The sequence below is a fragment of the Neopelma chrysocephalum genome, unplaced genomic scaffold (assembly GCF_003984885.1).
Source record: "Neopelma chrysocephalum unplaced genomic scaffold, ASM398488v2 Primary Assembly neopelma1_253, whole genome shotgun sequence".
Lineage (NCBI taxonomy): Eukaryota > Metazoa > Chordata > Aves > Passeriformes > Pipridae > Neopelma > Neopelma chrysocephalum.
In genome coordinates this window covers 58,477-67,134 of record NW_020897915.1, presented here as the reverse complement: position 1 = coordinate 67,134, position 8,658 = coordinate 58,477, and the positions used below count along the sequence as shown (strand labels likewise).

The window sequence follows — 8,658 nt, the reverse complement described above, 5'->3', positions numbered from 1 at the left end:
AGGACAAGCCACAAAGCCCCCTCGGCTCCTCTGAGCTGGTGGGTGCAGAAATGGCCTTGTGCAAACGTGCATTAGCTCTGTCCAACCACAAGAGTGTGCCTGGACCACAGTTTTGGGAAAATGTGAGCGTTTTCCTACGATGGTGTTAAAACCTCTCCTCCTCTGCAAGAGAAGGGTCCTGACGCTGCCCTCTGACCCACACAAGACCCCTCTCTCATTAAGGACCAAACCTGATCCTTGGCTGGAGAGAAGAACTAGGATTTTGGAGCAGGCACTGTGTTTTGTTATATATTTGGGGAGGAGTTTTCTTCTCCAAGGATATTTTTATTTCCAGTCATATAGCACTGGGCATCAGGAATGTTCCTTAAAGCTGTACACTCTGGAGATGAGCCCCTGCATCTGCGGGGTGGGGTTCTTCTCACCAACACTGAAGTGTTTTCCTAACTTCCAGTTTCATTTTTGGCAGTGCTGAGTTAATTGTTAGACTTGGTGATCTCAGAGGTTTTTTTCAACCTTAATGATTCTATATTTCCATGATCTGAGCTGGTTGCTTGGGTTCTTTATTATGAATAGGCATTTCTTGGGCAAGATCCATCTGAACTGCTTCAGACAGTGACTGGAGGATGACTATGGACTGCAAGATTAAAAAGTGTGTTTCAGTCCACACAAAGGGAGTCAAGGGTGTCTAGTCCAGCTCTAGGTGTCAGGGCTTGTAGACTTTGTATTTGGTCTGCAAATCTCACCTCCACTGTCTGGATATGATACTTTGTGTTTGTATGACACATGGGGGTAAGGTATCACCTATGGGATTATTTTAAGGGAAGCCAAACTTACTTGGAAATTCATTGCTGCTGTTTGAAACCTGCTTTCACAGAATCACAGAGTCATTTAGGTTGGAAAACACCTCCAAGATCGAGTCACCCCTTTGACCAATCACCCCCTTGTCAACTAGACCAGGGCACTTAGTGCCACATCCAGTCATTACTTGAACACCTCCAGGGATGGTAACTCCACTACTGCCCTGGGAAACTTGTTCCAATGGTTGACCATACTTTCAGTGAAGAAATTCCTCCTGATATCCTACCTGAACCTTCCCTGGTGAAGCTTGAGACCATTTCCTCTTGTCCTTTCACTTGTTCCCTGGGAGAAGAGCCTGACATGCCCCTGGATCCACCCTCCTGTCAGGGAGTTGTAGAGAGTGAAAAGGTCCCCCCTGAGCCTCCTCTTCTCCAAGCTGAGCCCCCCCAGCTCCCTCAGCCGCTCCTCATCAGACTTGTGCTCCAGACCCTTCCCCAGCTCCATTGCCCTTCTCTGGACTCACTCCAGCACCTCAGTGTCTTTCTTGTTGTGAGGGACCCAAAACTGACCCCAGGGTTCAAGGTGTGGCCTCACCAGTGTCCAGTACAGGGGGACAGTCACTGCCCTGATCCTGCTGCCACACTGTTGCTGACACAAGGCAGAATTTCATTGTCCTTCTTGCCCCCCTGGGCACACTCTGGCTCATGTTCAGCCACTGTCACCAGCACCCCCAGGTCCTTTTCCCCTGGGCCACTTTCCAGCCACTCTGCCCCCAGCCTGTGGCACTGCAGGGGGTTGTTGTAACCCAAGGGCAGGACCCAGCACTTGGCCTTGTTGAACCTCATACTATTGGTCTTGGCCCATCAGTGCAGCCTGTCCAGACCCCCTTGCAGAGCCTTCCTGCAGATCAACTTACTGAGGGTACACTGAGTTCATCCAGTGAGTCCATGAGTCCGTGTTCACATCTGTGTATCACTCACTTATCTGGCAGTGATTGCTCTGAGTGTGGCTTGATCTCACATCGTTTGAGCATCTACTCCGATCCCTTACTGCAAGTGCTCTGTTTTGCCAGTGTCCTCTGAATCAGCTCATGCTGGTTACTGCCAAAAGTAGGAGGTGGTGGAGCAGTGAGTCAGTGCTTGTGGCTTCTCCTTCCGCACAGATGGGCACCTTCTGCAGCCAACACCAGCTGCAAGGCCCAACACACAGGCAAGAGGGGTTTGTCTGCAGGGGCTTCAGAGCAAAGCTCTGTGCCTTTAAATTCGTGGTGCTGTACGTACCAGGCTGATAAAAGTGATTGCTGACCTCCACAGGGCTGAGAGCGTTCACAGCACCCAGCCCCATATGGTGGGCTCACAGCGAGGATCTGAGGTCTGGTTTGGAGCCGAGCACTCCCACGTCCATGGATATTCAGATGGAGCTGTTTGGGAGCCACTGCAGGAATCAAACCAAACTGCCAAGTCTTGGGCTTGGTGCAAAGCTGATCTCCCTCCCAGCAAAGGTGATGGGGAAGATGGATTCGGGTTGGCAATGGCTCCCTGTCATTTTCCATTTGCAAATGAAGACCTAACTCTGCTGGCAGTTGCCATCTGTATCAGCCTACTTGGACACAGTCATTTCTCTGCATGAGATCCAGGCAAAATAAGACAGCCAAGATAAACACTCGGTTCCAAAAGTGCTCACAGCTGACATATTGCTCATCTGAAGGCCAGGGTACCTCCAGGTCCACTGTCTGACCACTCCAAAACGGGACTAGTGACCTGCCCTATCTCTCCATTGCTCTTGACATCACCTTTTCTTACACACATAGGTGGGAGGTTGGAACATGTGAATGCTCATGCTGTGAGAACGTGAGAGGAGAGAATATTTTGGAAGCTACCTGGCTGTTTCATCAGCAGCAGTTTCCTGGCTCTCCATCCATCAGGCTTCTCAAATAAGCTGATTTGCTGAATAGCTTTTGTTGTATTAACTCATCAGAGTTGTTTCTGTGGGCCTTTCATGAAGGGGAGGTGGTTGATGTCCTCTGTGTGTGCTCTTTAATGTCTTCTCCCTCTACTTTGCAGTGCAGCAGACCTGGGGAACATATTCTGACCAGGCTTCCCAGCTCCAAACTGCCTCTCCCAGCAAAAGATGGACTTGGACAATTTTTTTTACCATCACCTCACTTATATAAAAGTCAAATATTGTAGCAAGTAAACCAAATGTGGTGAAAAATACTCTTCCATAGAAATAAGTATATATTGCTTTTGAATTACACCTTATGGATGAGGTGGTGGTGTCTATAGCTCTGGACTGGAGCAACAGCTATATTCAACAATATCTGGAATATAAAGGAGGCTGGCAAATAACTGAGTGGTTAAAGCCTATTAGTAATTCTGATGGTCTTTTTTTTTTAATGGATTATGTTAGGACACAAGTTCTGCCTTAGAATCTCTGCCTAGTGTATTATTTATCTCTTTTTGCTGGGAATTAAGTTCTTGTTTCCATAGAGTTATCAATACTCCCGCTCAGATTTCTTTCCTGAGCAGGTAATAGCCATTAGAGCCTATCATTACATATATATATATATATAAAAATTACTCTTTCCATGTTTATTATTTGGTACTTGCCAACACAGAATTTCCCTGGAGTTTACCCTACAATCACCAGGACTTGGGATCCATTCTCTCCCCTTGACACAAATCTTTAGCTTTAACTATCCCATGTAATTCTGTGATGCCAGCAAGCTGTGGCACCTCAGAAATTCCTTTACTTTCTGGTCAGCTCCCGAAGACTTCCACTAGACCTTTAGGGGACCCTGCTTGATAACCTTTCCATGGTGAAAAATGACCCTTGTTTCTATATTTTCTTTCCTTTTGTTTGGCAATCATGAATTCCTGACAAGTCTTCCATCTTACCCCGCGATAACGTAGTTTCTTTAAAAAATTATTGCAATAAACCTGCTAAAAAGCTTTCTGCAGTGACTGATCTTCCCCAGCCTCCAATATTTCCAAGGATCCCAGTGTAATGCTGGATGATACCCTTTGCTCCAGAAAGACCTGCCAGTCTGTGGTTTGCAGGGCACCTCTTGCCTTACCCAGCACTGCAACCACACTGATCCAGACTGATCCAACCCACACTTACTTTTCATCTTGTCTCTATCACTGGCCAAATTGAATATCTAGGAAAACTACAGGAACAGGATGAGCATAAAGTGATGTTTCCTCTGATACTCTCTCTGTCTCCAACAATTTGCCTTTCGGGAATTTCCTGAGCCAAAGATGTTTGCAGATAGTTGGAAACACTCAGTGGATGCTTCTCCCTGGTCTCTTGAACCCACATAAACTGTTGTCATTCACAATTCCACTTTATCTATAGCCTTTTGCCATCCTCCTACACATGTATATTTATAAACATACCCCCTCTGTATCCATAAAGAAACCAGAACTGAGATTCTCGAGAAGGATTTATGAGTCATGGATTTACATCATGACACAACAGTGTTAAAATCTGGTGCCACATTTACCACTTTCCATTCCTCTGGTAAGTGTCACCGTGTCCAGGAGATTTTTTGGTTACACTTCGGATGCTTTTTTTCCTCTTTAAAAGATTCAAATTCAAGCAGTTTGACATTTTCTACCCTGAATGTTTCAGAGGATGCTGGAAAGCATCCAGTACCCATTTTATCACTTTACTTTTTGGCCAGATTTCAGTGCAGCCTTTTTTTCTCTTTTGCACAGAATTAAAAGATCACACAGCAGGTTAGTTTTTCATATGTTATATTGTTTTAAAAAATTAGCTTAATTTAGGCTCCTTTCGTGTTTTCTTTTCACAGGCTTTGCAAGCAATAAGTTTACTACCAAGTGAAGACATCATGAATGTATGTGTGTATTAGAGAATAAATGCAGAAATTGCATCTTGAATTCACTGACACGAGCATTCACCCCCTACAACACGGTTTCGAGAGTTAATCATGAGACAAAAACTTGTGAGCCCAAACAAAACATCTTGACTTTCTCATTTCAATTGCTAAATACTCGTCCAGGCTGCATGTGAATGAATTACCCATCTGAAATTATGTGCATAAATTATTTGGCAAACAAGTCTGAGTAATGAACAAATGTGGGTGAATTGCTGTGTTGGGGGAGAGAAAGCGAGGCATGATTCATGCAATCACCCACTCGTTATGGCTGAGTCCCTGGGCTCAAATTAGGCAATAATCAAGGATCCTGGAGTTCAGCTTGGCTGGGAGCCTGCAGACACAGGGTTTGGGAGCTTCTGTGTGGCTGGGGCTGGTGCCTCCAGCATCCAATACTCTTTCATAGCACTGAAGAACCTGGCCAGTTCTGCTGCAGACACTTGGACACCCCTCTTTGCATCAGGAAATTGCAATTCCTGATCTCACTTTGAAATCACACACGTCTCTGTGCTGAGTAATAGTCAATATGTGGCCTAAGCCAGACTGACTGTTATCTTGTATTGTCAGCAGGGCTTCAAACTGAGAGAGAGTAGGTTTAGATTAGATTTTAGGAAGAAATTCTTCCCTGTGAGGGTGGTGAGGCCCTGGCACAAGTTGCCCAGAGAAGCTGTGGGTGCCCCATCCCTGGAAGTGTTCAAGGCCAGGTTGGATGGGGCTTGGAGCAACCTGGGCTAGTGGAAGGTGTCCCTGCCCATGGCAGGAGGTGGAATGAGATGGTCTTTAAGGTCCCTTCCAATCCAAATCATCCTGTGGTTCCATGATCACATAGGCATGGGTAAAATTCACGTTGTGTCATCTCTGATTTTTGGTACTTACATTAGATACAGAACATGAAGGCACACAAGGAGAGCTCCTGCAAAGTCTGCTTTTGGTACATCCCACAGGATAAACCCCGATGAGGACTTGTTTGCAGGAAAACTGTCTTCCAGCCTCAGATGGAAAGGGCTGCTCTAAACATCCATGCATAATCCTTGTCCTTGTTGAGTGATGGGGCAGAGGGAGAAAGGGCTCTTGCTGACACTCCCAGGATGTCAGATTGGACCCTCCTGAAGGCTCCTCCAGTCAACCCAGTGGCAAGTCTTGAACCACATGGGTTCAAGCTGTCCCCTCACTCTGCCACCACGCTGTTGTCTGCAAAACTCTCCCACTGGATCTAATGAGGCTTTGACTACAGGCTTCCCAGTAAATGGGTTAGGTTTCAGGATAAATTATCCCTTGTTCCATTGCATGATGACTTCCTGCTTTGCCAAGGAGCAAGAGGGACTGTCATCATTATGCACATCTGCAGGGCAGAACAGCCACTGCCTGAAAATGTGAAAATGATGCACAGATTGGATCCAAACCTGTATTCCCAGCTGGAATTACAGAAGAGGTTTGAGACCTCTACCTCTTGAACAAGGCTGTCTTCTAACCACTTCCTCAAAGACACATTCTTTCTTCATGTAGAATTATTGGTAACCTGGATTTCAAGGTTTGCATGGGGTATCTGGAAACCTTGTTCTTGGTGAAGGATCTGACAAACTTGTACCCAGCTTACACATTGAGTGTAACCTCTATCCAACAGCTGCTGTTCCTCCAACCATGCCCTCAGCCCCACCTCCTGCCTGCTGAGCCAGCATGACACACAAAGTTCAGCTTCACAGCTTCCCAGCTGCCCTTTGGCCTCACCAGGCTCATGTTTCAGACCTCCAAAGTTTTTGGGAGAAGCTGGTGTCCTGAGATCATCCAGGAACGAAGGATCAACAAAAATCAACAAAAATCCGCTGTCCTGGATCTTTGTGGTTAAACACCTCTCCAGCCAGACTTTTGAAAGAAAGAGTTAGAGTAAAAGCATTCAGAGCAAAAGGTGTCCTGCGATTTTCCTTTCAGTGTAAACATGCAGCAAAGCAAGATGGAACGATCAGCTGAATCTGAATTTTGGTTCTGCTGAGCATCAAAACAAGTGCAAAGGTGAGATTCCCAGGGAACTTTTACTCCAGCCATCCTCCTCCAGCCGCTCCTGATTTCCAGAGTATCAGTAGCAGGTGGTGCAGGAGGTACTGCCAAGGCTCATTTGGAGGATATTTTTGAAAGCATTAAAAAAATTCCCTTGAACTATTCTGAGCACTGCAGGCAGCACTTTTCTGCCTCAGAAGGGAGTGTAGAAACTTGTATTTCCTCACCAAAAGCAAAAATCCTCTGCCTATCCCTGGCCCTGCATGAGCCAACTGAGCCTCGGCGTAGAATAGGCAGCATGAGCTGAATTCTTGCCCCGGGGAAATCAGAGCTGAGTTATTGTTCAGTGGCATCAGGAATTGATTCAGTGTGAATGGGAGAAAAAAAATCAAGGCAAAACTATGAGATCCCAGCCAACAATATACTTAAACCCATATTTAAGTTTAAGGCCATGAATAGTCCCAAATATAATACCAGTACTGGATGTACTAGTCTTAAAAGAATAAAAATGGGTTTATGCATATGCACAGTAATAAATTTTAGGAAGGATGGTGTTTTAAGTTGCCTAATTCCCTGCAGCACTTTGGAGTTTCTGTTTCTTAATTATCTACACACGAGGAAGAGAGAGTGACAGGATCAGCATTGCCACAGTGTGGTGTGGAGCAAGCAGGAGTTTCACCTCCCAGGCCAGCTATTCTCCCTCTCTGCTCCCCGAGGGAATCCTGTTGAAGGAGAAATGTGCTCCTGTAGTGTCATATAAGAGAAGAAAGCAATGATTTCATATGTGACTTTACACTGAAATGTCGTTCAAAACTTACGTAATGTAACTTTTTCTATAATTAGATTAGCAGATCACAAAATGCTTTGCTAATTCCGTTCCCTGTACCCTGCCAGTGACATCAATATAATGAGTGATATGGCCTGAGCTTCCTGTTTGACACACGAGTCTGCGATGTAAAATCCACTTTTGACAATCAGAGATCCTTACATTGCTGGAATTTTAATAAAAGCAGAGCACGAAAAGACCTGAAGAACCTTCTCTAACCTGTTCCTGTGTAACAAGGCAGGATCAGCTGCTCGAGCTTTCCACGATAACCCTCCCCAGGGCTTTGCTGCCCGCACAGCAAACATATTTCAGAATGGTCTTGGTCAGTACTTCTTGCCCTGCCCACCATGCACACGAAGAGCAGATGATGGTGTCCTCTGTTAGTTGACTCTTTAATAAGTTGAAGAACCCACACACACACTCACTTTTCCATCCCAAACCCTGTTTCTGAGCCCTCTGCTTGTTGCTCCAGCTACTCTGGACGCTTCTGAATTAGCTCCCGTTGCTGGAGCAAAGCCCAGAGGTGGGCTCCAGCTGCTGCTTCCTGACAGCTCACAGGAGAGGGAGGGCTCCTCTTCGTGCTCTTTCCCAAAGAGCTCCAGCTGTTCTCCAGTTCTCCAGCCTGTGTTTGTGTGGCTGTTTGTCCTTTCCTAAGCCTGGCACCTTGTGCTTGTCCTTATCAAATGGCATCTCTGCATTTCTCAAGATCCTTTGTAGCTCTAGCTCTGTTTTTGCAGTCCATCCTTGCATGGCTGTGACTCAAAATATAAAATATATCCTTTCTAGCCCATTGAAAGTACGGAATAATACACCAGATCTCACACAACATTTCTTAGACATTCCTGGTGAAGCTCTGAAACACTTTGTGCTCAGTCCTTTATAACTCCACATATATATTTCCTTTTCTTGCTTATGCTTATGTCTTTCCCATCAAAAGTCTAACTAATGTCAGAGTTTGAATGGCTTCTCCTCTGTCCCAAAACCTGCTACTCTGCCACAAGGAAATGAGGTTAATTTGACATCTTTTACTTTTCACAAATCCATGCTGACTGTCCCTAATCTCCTTGTTTTCTCTAACATGCTTACAAGTTGCTTGATTATTTGTTCCCGGATTTTTCAGGAAATTGCAGGTAAGCTGATG

At 45.5% G+C, this 8,658-nt stretch overlaps 1 long non-coding RNA gene across 1 annotated transcript; it reads right to left on the bottom strand.

The window, feature by feature from the left end:
- Nucleotides 1-1,267: 1,267 nt before the first annotated feature.
- Nucleotides 1,268-4,967, bottom strand: LOC113977718. Its single transcript, XR_003537399.1, has 3 exons — nt 4,734-4,967; nt 3,863-3,869; nt 1,268-1,278 (listed from the first exon to the last, which is right to left on the bottom strand). It is a non-coding gene; the product is annotated as an uncharacterized LOC113977718 (long non-coding RNA).
- Nucleotides 4,968-8,658: the final 3,691 nt, after the last annotated feature.